Source organism: Chelon labrosus, assembly GCF_963514085.1.
Source record: "Chelon labrosus genome assembly, chromosome: 16".
Lineage (NCBI taxonomy): Eukaryota > Metazoa > Chordata > Actinopteri > Mugiliformes > Mugilidae > Chelon > Chelon labrosus.
The window spans coordinates 4,865,152-4,877,163 of record NC_140349.1 but is presented as its reverse complement, the minus strand read 5'-3'; the positions used below and the strand labels follow the sequence as shown (position 1 = coordinate 4,877,163).

Genomic DNA, 12,012 nt, shown 5'->3' with positions numbered 1-12,012 from the left:
GTTTTTTTTACACGGGGAGCGAGCCACTCTGTCTAGAGGCTCGAACATCCAGCTTTAATGCAATAGAGGAATTAAGACTGCGGTGGCTCTGCCAATGAGGAAAGGCTGACTAACGCACCCAGACGTCATACGTGTAGAAAGTCCCATGCTGGCTGTTTAACATTTGAAGAATTTCATGGACACACTCATCCAGAGCAAATTACTGTAACTCTGATTGTGCTGTAAGCCACATGTCGCAGATTAGATAAACATTATGAGCCAGTCATAAAAGAATGGCAGGTCAGAGCTGCCGCTATCTGCCAGCAAGAGGAAATAAAGTGTAGAAACCGAGACACTCCTTGATGTCTGATGTTTCAGGAGCAATTTGAGTTGATTTAATCAACAACAATTCACACAGAAGGTTAATCAGGCGTGAATTAAAAGTGTCGCTCGTGATTAGTCGTCCTTTAGTTGGCACTTATCTTCCTGGAAGGAAAAAAATAAATAAAAAAAAGCTTCGCCCACCAATAAACTAACCAGATTATGCACTGATCTGACATTAAGTGGACCGAGAATCAGTCATAACATTATCAGGCCACACTTAGACGTCTCAAGTAGTGTCGTTTTAATAGAGTTTCAAAAAGAGAGAAGAGCTTTGACTTGGACTTGGATTGGTTTTGACAAATGTCTAGAGTTAAGACATCTGAGCTTGTATAAGGAGAGAAAAGTTATCCTAGGACATTTTTAGTTTGTACCTAATTTGTTTAATATTCTAGCCTAGAATCTAGACGCGCCCCTCTCCGTTGACTTGAGATGTCGAAAAATCCAAGACGGACCAGGCCAATCACGAGTCGGTGGGCAGGCTTAACATGATGACGACTGACCTGCGACCATAAGCTCAGTGAATTACGCGTGAATTCCCCATCCTGCTAGAACCACCAGAGCGATGGCTGCCGCTAGCGAACAACTTTCTTTCGAATCGGCTTCGGCCGCCACTCTGAAAGACTTGAAGTTGAGCTTTTCTCTGAGAAAGGAACTCTCTGTGAGAGAGTGGTAAGCGTAAGAGCCTGAACTCCGGCGCACAATATACGTCATTACCAAACGTTGCTGATTGGTTAAGGGAACTCCAATGATTTTAAACCTCAAAATAAGCATCCGCCCATTACGGAGACAGATTCCTATTACATTGGGCCAGACTACGTGCGAGACCGAAATCAAATTTCGGGCGGAAACGTAGGATGGTAACGACCAGGCTACGTGAATTCCCCATCCTGCTAGAGCTACCAGAGCGATGGCTGCCGCTAGCGAACAACTTTCTTTCGAGTCGGCTTTGGCCGCCACTCTGAAAGACTTGAAGTTGAGCTTTTCTCTGAGAAAGGAACTCTCTTTTCCGTCGCTCTGACTACGTCACCTTCTTCGTTGCTCTGATGGGTTGTAGCGCTATCCTATTGCGTGGAGAGGGGAGTTTGAAAGACAACCGTTTATCCCACCCCTCCGGTTGAGCCCCGTCTATGGAGAGTGCCCAGACCCTACATTTAATCTGGGTCTGGCTCGTCAGGCTGTTAATATTCTGCTTTTTGTGTAGTTTTAACTGTTTTTTTTAAGGATGGAGAGTTTCCGATCTCCAGAGGTGTGTACACATGAAGAGGCTAGCAGGAGCGTAGCAACAAAAGGCCGTGAATGTTGAATGAAATTGAAGCAAGGTGTGGCGATGATTGGTGGAAAATTCTCACAACAGATTGATTCAGGGATGCAGAAAAGAAACGCCGTCCACAACTTTGGTTCCTACTTCTAAATCTCACCGTGCCATTGGCCGCATTTTCGCATCGTATCCAGAGTGGCGACGTCCGTACACAACCAACCCCTTTAATGTTCTGCCTGTTTCACTCAAAAAAAAAAAACATTTATACAGAGGGTTACCAAGGCAACCACAGCCTTGAACATCCACTGGCGGCCGAGAGATCTTGGATTAGTGATCTTGAATAATTGACTTCTGTTCGCTGACAGCGCGGTGGAACTTTATCCAGAAGAAATCTAAGACACCGGGTCTTAATCAGCGGACAAATATGCACGTTGTCGTTGGATATTTGCTCTGTGCTTAGTCGACTGGCTGTGACTAATGCCTTCGTGACTTCAGGAGAATTAAGATACAATTAATTTGAAGTGGACTTGCAGAAAGGAGTGGTTTGTTGATTCCCGTTTTTGTCATATCACAGTCACGTCCATGAATTGAACCTCCACCATTGTTGTAAATCGACAGTGGAGCCTGTGTGTCTGTGTGGAAAGATGCTGAAAGGGAAACGGCATTATGAGAAGGGGGGGGGGGGGGGGGGCGGCGAAGGGAGGGGATGAAGTTTGATTGGCAGAGTGTACGAGAATGAGTCACTCATCCAGCTCCGACGACTTGAAGAGTTGCAGACCTATTCTGGGTTGTGGTGACACGTGTATGTGTGTGGTTGTGTGCATGTATGCGCACTCACTACTGTTGAGACGGCTCAGTCCAGTAGCTGAAGTCACCAGATTTGCACTGCGGGTCTAACCTCGCTGTGTGTGTGTGTGTGTGTGTGTGTTGGAGGAAAATGAAAGTAGTCTGGCGACAAAGCCACAACACAGAAGCCACATTTAAACACAGATATTTATCTTCTCGCTCCGTCTCCTAGCTCTAAAGCATAACGCCACCAATATGCAAATAATTCACTTTAATATTATTATTATTATTATTCAGGATAACGTGAGTAAGTAAGCAGAGTTGGACGTTCAGGACGTTCAGGACAAGTACAGCACGCCGTATCTGATTACTGTATGCCATTTGATCTGAATTAATACTTCTAGGGGGAAGCGCCTCATCTCATCTTTTGAATTAGTAAGGCATTCTCTTTGCTTCAAGGTTATTTGTCCTGAGTGTCCAGTTAGATGTCATTAATCAACAATCGACTGGCCTGTCAGGCTTAACATCAGCTGACTTCACTCTAGGGGGTGTCAGCCTGATTTAATTCTGCAGACAGACAGACAGAGGATCAAACATGCAAAGTTGGTGGTCATATCTTTAACAAGGTCATATCTTTACGTCCCTTGTCTCTTATTTTGCTTCTCACTTACTACCGTCTCAAAGCATGCACTTCCACGTAAACGTTCCTGATGTACCGGCTTCACAGAACTGACGATCATCATGATATCACATCCTGTTTTTTAGTCTAAAACAAAACTCCCCAGAACAGTCAGCATTGTATCAACTACCGACAGAAACCATCCTTGAAACAGAGGTTGCGCTAGACTTCTTCGTTGTCCGTCATAATCTATTTTTACCCGTCACTTTATTTATTTATTTATTTTTTAAATCATAATAAAGAGATATTCAATAGCATTTCCTTTTCGTTAAAGTTTCATTAACTTTAAGTACTTTTTTTCAGAACAGTATTTACTTTAAATGGTAACCTAAAAAAAAAAAAAGTTTCGGCTGCCGACACGTCTTGTCCGTACTCGGAACGGGACTGCTAGCGTAAACGGCTCTTGGACGGTACCGTAGGGTTGAAGTGCTTCGGTGGTATGCAGATTCCATTTTGGTAGCCAACATAACATAAATAACAAAGAGGATAGGCTCAGGAACAGATAAAAAAAAAATTATCCATCTCACGATTTTCAAGTGCAGCACAGCTGGCTCACTTGGTTGCGCATATACGGTGCGTAGAAGAAGATAACTTCTTCTCCAACCATTGCATTTTGCATCTCGGCCACCACCTAGAGGCAGTTCACGCACCTCCACCACACTTTGGGAATCCCTGGTCTATGGTTAGCCGAGCTCTGATGCTCCGACAAAAGTTCCGCGATGTTTGGAACGCAAATTTCGATGAGAGACAAGAGCCAATTAATAAGGTCACTCGCCACCAAGTGGTCAGGGGTGTGAATTGCAATCTGTCAAAATGACGGACGGCCTTCAGATTTTTCCATCATATTTAAAAAACAAAAAAACGGTCAATGACGGAAAATATTCGGTTAACGCGACCCCTGCCTTAAAAATACTTTATTTGACGCGTACTTTAGTGTTTTAGTTTGGCCCAAGTCCCGTCCGCTGACATATACAGCAGCCAGCCACCAGGCCGCTCTACTTACTTTAGCTTCACTTTCACTTTTGAGGAGCTGTTTTATTACAGTCTATGGCGGGGGCACAACAAAACGACATCAACACTGGTTCGGTAAGCTGAACTTTTCCATCTTTTGTCTGACTTTTGCCACCGGTGTCCAAAAGTTATGTCCACACACAAGAATATGATCTAACACATCACACTACTTGGAGATAAACGATATAATTTGGTCATATCCAGATGCCACAATGACTGCATGAGCTACGTTATAGCTCTGCAGCGTTTCAGTCTGGTTACCACGAGTCGGTTACTGCGAAACGTTGTACAGGACTTTCATTTTCTGGAAGGAAGGTCGTGCTCAGACAAGTTTCAGAGCACGTGTACATGCATGTATGTGCTCCTCTCTCTGGAAGAGTAGGCCTGAAGCTGATAAGTCTCCAACCTTGGCTCAGACGCTGCCGATTAGCAGATAGAAGTTTTGAGCTCTGAGATCACCACTGATGTGATTGTTTAGGATTTTTGTTTCTCATTAACGCGGCGGTAATTTATGGTTTGCCTTTCCCCCCCCCCCCTGCTGCTGACAGTACTCGATGTCATAATGGGATTGATAGGACTGAAAAGATGCAGCTAAGTGACCACAGCAGCATAATTCAGACGTCTTCACCATCAGCGGCTGTGTAACCCTGAATGCCACAGGAGCTTCCCCTTATGTCGGACTATAATAACTGGCTCTTTAACACACACACACACACACACACACACACACACACAACCCCAGGCGAAGCTTAATCACAGCCTCCAGGATGCGACGGGTTTCTGTCTGGCTGCGCTTGAGCGTTTCGCCGTATAGTTGTCTCAGCTGTAGCGGCGATGCTTTATATTCTTTTTTTTTATTTTACTGCCGTGGCAAAAAGTCAAACCCCCTATTTTCTGCAGGCTTGAAATTACAGAAGTGCAGCTGTCTGTGCTCTGAAACAGTTCATCCCCAAGTGACAAGGCTTTGTTTGGTTTGGATTGCTAACACTCAATGGGAAGCATCCTTCTTATTTGAAAGCTGGATCTCCAAACTCTTGAGATGACCTCAGTAAGAACCCGTGGGCTGATTTAAAATCGTGCAGTTCTTCGGTGGCTACTTGAGGCTCTGGTGACGTTACCAGATCTACAGAATAACCTAAAATAACTCATTGAAGTCTTCAGTAAGTGTTCTCTCTCAAGAAGAATCCCACAGAGCAAATCTGTGGCATTTGTGTCGTTTTAAAATGAAAAATTTCCCTTTTCATTTCATTTTTCATTTCGTTTTAGTTATTTATTTATTTAAAAAAGGGACATTGCACATTAATCCACTTAATAGTAAACGTGGCCGTGTTAGCCAGCCGGCTTCATCTTGGAGGAACTTTTTTCCTCCAATAAAGATTTGCACTATTGCACACATTGCCTTTTTTTTTATCTAATATCCTGTATTCTTCTTTGATTCTTTCCACGCAGCACGTCTGTTTTCTTGGCGTCGTACTACTTTGTTAGTCTCTTCGTTGGGAAATGAACGTGTAAACACATTTTCCCCTAACACTCCCCTCGTTCTCCTCCATGCTCCCCAGTCTTGTCTCTGTCAGTCTGTTCATCCGTCCGTCTCTCTCTCTAAGCCTTACGCGGTGGAGGGATCATGTGAGAAGCCGAGGTGAGGGTTCACGCCGTGCACCTGCGGACAGTCATCCTCATTTCCCTTTGATCTCCGCTGGATTGTGTTTCTTCTTCTTCTTCTTCTCCCTTCCACCTTCCTTCTTCCTTCTCTTTCTACATTTCCACCTGATTTCTTCCTCATCCCGTCTCTTTCTCCCGACTCCTCCCCGGTGTTAAGCCCCTGGCTCCTCGAATCTAAACTCCGTCCTTTAAGGGTAATTATGAGATCAGCTCAATGAGGAGCAGGGAGCTTTTTAAAACGGTAGTTTGCGACTCAGGACTCCTCATTAAAGCCGTATTAGACTTGTTGTGATTCCAGTGTTGCTGCAGAGAGGTAGTTAACTTTGCAAGGCCGTCCATTCCCGAGTTCCTAAAGTTTCAGCAGATAAACGTTGGAAGCAAATTTGGACCAGAATTCATTTCACATTTGTTTGTTTGTGTTTTTCCTCCGTAATATGACTTTCTGCACATGGCAGCACAGTTTACGCCCAGCGGAGATTCCCCGTTTCCTGCTCTGTACCCATTTATTTCCTGCCTTTCTGTGTTGTCCTGATCCCATTGCTGATATAACGAAAAAAAAAAACCCCTGTCCAGATTTCAGCCAGCCACCCCTCCGGTCATGTAGCCTGGCCTGTTACCTCGGTGCGTCGCTCCCCGTGCCCCTTAATCATTACCCTGCAGACAGACACACACCACCGACCTTTCCAGTGGCTAAATATAGACCCACCAAAGAATAGGAGGAAGGGAGGGAAAAATAAACTAGGGGATAGATGGATAGATGGAACAGCATGTTAAAGAAACTTGTTGGGGGGGGGGGAGAGAGAAAGAGGCCGGCCGTTTGTGTTTGGTCTAAGCGGCTGCAAACCATTTGGACAATACCCCGATGATGGCTATCGGTTATTATGAGCACTATTCCAACTGTGGTGACGTCAGAGTCCCTAAGAAAAGCAGACCTGCGTGTTAAACCCGCTCACCTACTGATTGCTGCTGCGTGGATTGTGTGTTTCTCTTGGAAAGGAGAACGCAGGTGGTTTCAGGACTTGGGGCTAATAGTAAATGAGTTTTTCTGTCCTGTGCTTGGCTAAATATAGACTCTAGCCGGGGCCTGAAATGGCGTGTTTCACCCTCGGCCTGACAATCAGAAATTCTTCCTGTCTGGAGTCGAGCTTGCCAGATATTACAAAAGCTTTTGTCTTTTTTTTTTTTTTGGCCTCGTTTTTTTTTTACTAACTTGTAGCTCTGCAGCCAAGACCTCTTGTCCTGTCAGCCATATCTGTGCACTAATCAGCGCTAACCCTCGTTCCACTGACGTGCAAGCAGAGTTTTTTTTTGTCAGCTTCACATGCTGGCATTATGTTTGATAAGTGTAGAGATAATGTTTTAAAAGGTTCTCTGGAAAATTGCCTTTTATAAACTCCAGTAACACTTTCTGCTCGGGTCAAGTGTGAACAAAAGCAATAACTCCCTGACTGTTAAAGCACACAGTAGATTATATTTTCTACATAAACTGGTTTACATGTAGCCTGGCCGTTATCGTCCTACGTTTCCACCCGAAATTTGATTTCGGTCTCGCACGTTAGTCTGGCCAAATTTCACTTCCGCGGTTCGCGTGTAACCTCGCCAATCAGCGAACAGTTGAGTGATGACGCGGAACTCGCCTGCCGAGTTGCTTGTAGTCCAGCGAAGCTTGTAGTTCAACAGAATAGCAACAATGGCGACGGAGGAAGAGACGCTAGAAGCCATCCGCGAAGTTGTCTCAAACTCTCGAGAGCATCACGGAATTAAAACCAGAACAAGAGGCTTGTCTTGTCAATTTTATAAACGGCAAGGACGTCGTAGCTCTCCTTCCAACTGGCTTTGGGAAAAGTTTGATTTATTTAACTGGAAGCGGAAGTGGTAAGCGTAAGAGCCTGAACTCCGGCGCACAATATACGTCATTACCAAACGTTGCTGATTGGTTAAGGGAACTCCAATGATTTTAAACCTCAAAATAAGCATCCGCCCATTACGGAGACAGATTTCTATTACATTGGGCCAGACTAACGTGCCAGACCGAAATCAAATTTCGGGCGAAAACGTAGGATGGTGACGACCAGGCTACGTGAATTCCCCATCCTGCTAGAACTACCAGAGCGATGGCTGCCGCTAGCGAACAGCTTTCTTTCGTATCGGCTTTGGCCGCCACTCTGAAAGACTTGAAGTTATGCTTTTCTTCTTTCAAGGAACTCTCTTTTCCGTCGCTCTGACTACGTCACCTTCTTCGTTGCTCTGATTGGTTGTAGCGCTATCCTATTGCGTGGAGAGGGAGTTTGAAAGACAACCGTTTATCCCACCCCTCCGGTTGAGCCCTGTCTATGGAGAGTGCCCAGACCCTACATTTAATGTGGGTCTGGCTCGTCAGGCTACGTTTACATGCACATTTTATTAAAAATAGAATAGAAATTAGCAGTGGAAATTACCAAAGTTGGGAAACTTATGAGCTACTTGGACTTTACTACTTAGTTTGGGGGCTCATCATGAGGCATTATCATCAAATAAGTGTTTAAGATATTAAAAACTATCGCTACCGACCCTAATAATGTGAGTTTTGTTAAAGAAAGTCCATTCTTCTTTGCTTCAGCTTAGTTTTTTTTGGACATGTTAGTTAGAAGAAGTTATTTCCTTCCACTCAGGTAAAATAACCTGTCGGCCGCTGGCTATTGTCTTAGCGGGGTGTAGTGCAGACACAGGTCATATCCTGGTTGACTTTGGTTGCTGCTGGTTATTTGATCATGTGTGTTTGGTGTGTCCGCACCTTAAACAACATAAAACTTAAACCGAGCTGATGTCCCCTTCCTCTCGCCCGAGGGCTAAGGTCGCCAAATATTGAACGGTTCCTTCTCATGTAGATCGTTTGTGTACGGGACTACAAAGTCCTAGGCTCTTCCTGTTCTGTTGCTGTCCTCCGGCGGCTCCTCCGTCCCATTTTTTTAATCTTTGTTTGTACTCGCGTCGCATTAACCACCAGCTGAAGCAGATGCACCTCCAACTGGACGCTCAGTCGTGCGTCTGTCAAAATTCAACACCGTGCGACGTCACTTCTGTTGCATCTGTTCAAAAGAAACACCCTGAATGAAAATGAATCGTGTCGTCTATATTTATCGGACTACGGTGCTTTAAGCGCAGATTCATCTGTGGATGCTGTAGAGCTTTTTGGACGGGGCATCATGTCCTCTCTGCTGTAAACACAGAGCCTCAGACAGATCACATCCTCACCCCGTCGCTCATCTCGCTCTCGCTCTCGATCTGTGTCCAAAAAAAACTCTAAACTCCTTTGGCAACTTTCTGTAATTGAATCATATTTTGTCTTGTTTGTCGTGACTCGGCCGTTTATTTTTAGAGCTAAAAAGCTTTTGTTGCTAGGAGACTGTGTCTTAGGAGAGGCTGAGTGAGGGAGGGACAGTATGAAAGAGGAAAGAAAGGAAGAAAGGAAGAAGGAGAGAGAGAGGAGATGGCAGTGGTGTTGAGGGGGAGAAAGGCGGAATCTGTGAACGCTGAACGACAAACCAACGAGCTATGAGTCAGCAGGGACATCTGCAACACACACACACACACACACACACACACACACACACGCAGTGGGCATGGTTGCTATTCCTGTGTTCTTTGTCTGTGTGCTCTGTGCACCCACGCATGAACCCACTTACCTCTCCCCACTAACCTGTGTTGTGTATCTGTGTACTTTGTGTGCGATTGGATATTAGCTCGCCCACTTTGATTCGGTCCACTCCTGCCGCCGCCGCCGCCGCCGCGTCGTGTCCGAGCACGTGCGTTACGTATGGAAGCGTGTGTGCACATGTGTGTGTGTTTTTCCCCTCAATAACCAGTGGACTCCAGTGTACAGCGGCGCGTTGTGTCTGTGTCACAACGACTAACCTGTTCCCCCGGCGACAAGAGCCTTATTGTCTGGTGTGTGTGAATCATATGCTCGTACCCCGTTAGTAATCTGCCTTCAAATGGCTATTAGCGACTATCACAGCCAGCTCGTCTGTCTTCTCTCTCTCTCTCTCTGTGTGAACACCATAGGAGATCAGATAGCAGCATGTGGTTTATTAGTCATCAGGAGCCGAGTCTGTTTATCGGGATATTTTTTTTCGCTTTAAGATGCCTTTTGTGGGATTTTTTTTTATTTTTATTTTTTTAGTGTTAGCTGCCACCTTTTTGTAGAAAGAAGTGCTAGTTTGTGAAAGTAAAGCGCCACCGCGTTTGCAGTTTTTGGAAAGTGAAAGTCGCACACCTCACACTTTCTTCTATTTTAGTTGTGATGGGCGAGATTTTTGTTTACACTCTGAAAGACGAATAATTACTACAATCCTTACTGGTCACGTTTGATTCTTTCATTCCTAACACACAGTTTAATCCGTTCTCTGTATATATATATATATACACTGATCAGGCATAACATTATGACCAGCCTTCCTAATATTGTGTAGGTTTCCCTTAAGGTCTCCCACAAAACAGTTCTGATACATCAGAGAATGGACGTGGACCACTGTGGGTGTCCTGTAGTGGGGGCCAGTTTGGGACCTAGTGAATTTGGAGGCCAGTTTTCAACACCTTGTGCTGTTCTTCCAGTTGTTCTTAAAGTTTTTGTGTGCTGCTGCCATCAAGGAGTGTCATTGCTATGGGGTGGGGGGTGGGGGGTGCCTGGTCTGGTCTAGGTGGGTGCTACATGTCTAAGTAACATCCACACCAATGAATGAATACCAGGTCCAGAAGTTTCCCAGCAGAACATTGAATTGTCACACTGTCAGAAATGTTCCTATTATAAAAGTCGTCATGCTAAGGTTTTGCTAGTGTACCTAATGAAGTGGCATTAACTACAATTAAACCACACATGTCTCAGTCCTTCTTAAGGCTTTTTTGTACAGGAGCATCTTGTTTCATTCTGTTTAGGAGTAGAAACAGTGCAGCAGTGCCCCACCAAAGTTGTTGCAAACTAAAAAAAAAAAAGAGTTGCAGCTTGAAACTCTTAAATCTGTCCTAAAGGGGAAAAGCAGATTGCAGTTACTCAACTGGTGTGTGTGTCTCCATTATTCAGCCAGATGTTTATCACAAGGGAGTTCATAGCAACCTCAAAGGCAGCGCTAGGATGTTTGCTAAGTTTAAACTCCTCCGAAAAAAACACGGAACAGCTTCCAGAGTTGAATTTCACTTTGCAGGAAAAAACTCTTTATTATACTTCCCTCGGTGTATATATATATATATATACATATATACGTTGACGCCGTTTGCAGACGACGTAGCTTCGCTCTGCTCTGCACACCTTGATGGTGGACTTTGGTTTCACTGCGCCGGATACTTTTTCCATGACTCACTTTGTCTCCATTTTACACCTGCTAATAAAAAGCGATCTGTATCTGGATAAGGGAAAACACATGTTCGTTTTCAAAGTGCGCCGTAAACACATGCACTTGTTGTTGTTGTTGTTGATTGAACTTATCAGTGCGCTGGGATCGATATTGTCGTACCTCGTGACTCCAGCGTTATTCTGTGGGTTGTTGTCAGTAACAAAACTATGGATTAGTTGTTGTTGCACTTTTAACTGGTTCATTGTGAAGGACTCGCTATGAATTTGAGGCAGGGGCAAACACAACACCTCATTCTACTTAAATAAAGAAGTAAACATCGGGTACCATTTTTTAATAAACTGCCATTCCCCCGTCCCTATTCATACACGAATCCAACCCCAATAAGCGCACGGTGCAGACAATGAGAGCACATGTTTGTAAATGGAGCAGCCATAATTGATTTAATCATCATCTGTGCACCATATTGACATAACACTTCACACTGGAATTTAGTTACCAGGTGTGTCCTCCTCTATTTTTTATTTATTTATTTATAACTTTTACGAGTCTTTCTTTTCTTTTTTTTTTTCATCTGGTATTGTACTCTTTTGTGCTATTGTCTGCGTTTGTGGAGCGGTTTCCTGTCAAATATTGACACGGCCATAGAGGATACGAAGAAGAAACACTTCCCTGTTTTAATATCTGACGTTTTATCGGTTGCACGCACAGACGATGCGACTGCCTTCACGTTACATCCACACGTAGTAGTAAGTAATCGAACCCGGGGTCGACTGGCTACGTAACACGACTATTATAGTCCCTCACCCTTGAGCCTGTCGTCATTAACGGTCCACTGTCACTGCTGTATAGATATGATAGGCTTTGTAGAGTGTGGGAAACTGATTTTAACCTTGGTATTTAGGGTAGTGTGTTTCTCTACAGTT

General features: G+C 44.4%; 1 protein-coding gene across 1 annotated transcript in view; it reads left to right on the top strand.

The window, feature by feature from the left end:
- Nucleotides 1-12,012, top strand: part of erf (Ets2 repressor factor) — a 36,098-nt gene that overhangs the window by 10,625 nt on the left and 13,461 nt on the right. The gene's annotated exons all lie outside the window — the stretch shown is intronic.